This window comes from Pecten maximus, unplaced genomic scaffold (genome assembly GCF_902652985.1).
Source record: "Pecten maximus unplaced genomic scaffold, xPecMax1.1, whole genome shotgun sequence".
Lineage (NCBI taxonomy): Eukaryota > Metazoa > Mollusca > Bivalvia > Pectinida > Pectinidae > Pecten > Pecten maximus.
The window spans coordinates 9,839-11,759 of NW_022981018.1; the positions used below are offsets into that span (position 1 = coordinate 9,839).

Sequence of the window (1,921 nt, forward strand, 5' to 3'; positions counted from 1 at the left end):
AATTGTATGTGCCATTTTTTCCGCTCCCAAATCGCTACAATAGCCGGCAAAAATCGCGAATTAGCTCATACTATCATTACGTTCCGTAAGGAACGATAACTCTAATGAGTTATCGCCCCTCACTACACTTCATTCTTTACTATCTCGGAAATCAATTTTCAAACCCTCATAAAATCTTTAAATTCATTTTCCGTCGGGGGGCTTCGCCCCCTAATCTCCCACCGCCTTGGCGGCCCCCACACCCCTCACCTGGGCTTACCCATTTGTGTTGGCCTAGCTACGCCCCTGTTGTCCCATTAATTGTGGGTCATGATTGATGATATCAATTTGTGACATGGTTACGCTACTTAACACGATAGCGTTATGCTATTTTGAGTAGCGTCATAGCGCGTGCCGTCTGTCTATCATAACATTGTACCGTCTCCTGCAATCGTGGGATCATTCTGAGAAGCATATGAGATATAATTTAGGCATCCTTCCGTTACATAGCTCTGATGAGCTAAACAGATTTTAAAATTAGAAATAACAACACAAAACAGAATTGACAGAAGTTGTTTTTACTTGTTATCTATATGACAATTATACGAAACAAGCGACACAAACCATCCGAATATTTAATATTTTTTAAAGCAAATGAAGGCCATGTCAGCTGTCAGACGTTTTGCGAAATAAAAGGGACGTTGAAATGCAGATTTGCGAGTCATAATTATAGGTATTCTCTTCGCAGCTCTCATAACTTGCCGTCCGGTTAAGATGAATCGGATATGTCGTGTGTATGTTGCCCCTGCGAGAAAAATAAATGATTATCAATGGTCCTAGACTGGTCCGAAGTAAAGCTTTGCTTTGTAATAATCCCATTTATGAGGGAATACACGCACAGACATGTATGTGTTATCATTAAAATAAGCAGGAAAACAGAGAATGGAAAAAAATGCGTTCTTTTAAGCTGTTTAACGTCCTCGCTTAAAATTCCAAAGAAAGACAGAGTATTGAGGAAAGAAAGGGAAAATATAACATACCAAGTGCTGTGAGACACAAAATACATATTTTAGTTTCTTCAATGTCCCCTATATATAAGATATGGAAGAAAATCACTGATTATGCAGGGTTCTTATTTTAATTTGCCTTCTACGATACGCTGGATATAACGGACCTTATACCTGTGCTGTCAAATATCCTCTGAACAAAATACAAAGCAGAACAATCCTAGATTTTGAAGTCGGCCCAGAGTTATTAACTTGTTATACATGCAGTAAGATTCTATAAACATTTTATTTCCCTATTTCTACATGGTAAGATGGCAAAATACCTGAAATCACCTTAGGTAGATCAATATAGGGTGCGTATTATAGATAATGACTAATAGATGGCATATGATGATGAACAATCAGTTAATAAGAAAACCAATTATCTTCACATTCAATAATCCTAAGTGGTCTTTAATCAAAACTTCTTTCTTAATAATGATTTTTTCTAATCTAGATTATGAATAGCAATATTTCATTTTCAGTCATATCTCAGAATGAAATACTTCAACATTAGGACATGCTTAAATCGTTGAACATGTAGGTGATTTGAATTCCCTTTCTTTACACAGATTCCGTGATATCTTTTCAAAACCATCTTAATGCTTATTTCTACTGTCTTGAACAATAAGTTTAACCATTTAATATATTTTGCATTTATTGATTACTTACTTTTTTTGTTCCAGCGACGAGAGAGGTATCCTCCAAAATTTCGAATCACCCTCATATTAGTGATCAAACTAGCTTGATGGTGTTTGCATATTCCCTAGAAATTGCAACAATAACATCGAGAACCATGTAACTTATATATATGCCATTGGTCGACTACTAATATAATACATGGACTAATCCTCTGTAATTGCAATTATTGAAATCATCAATATTCATTTATGTTT

The 1,921-nt window shown here is 35.7% G+C and overlaps 1 long non-coding RNA gene across 1 annotated transcript; it reads right to left on the reverse strand.

Annotated features, from left to right (window-relative positions):
- Window positions 1-541: 541 nt before the first annotated feature.
- LOC117319864 lies at window positions 542-1,829 on the reverse strand. Its single transcript, XR_004530855.1, has 2 exons — window positions 1,698-1,829; window positions 542-784 (listed from the first exon to the last, which is right to left on the reverse strand). It is a non-coding gene; the product is annotated as an uncharacterized LOC117319864 (long non-coding RNA).
- Window positions 1,830-1,921: the final 92 nt, after the last annotated feature.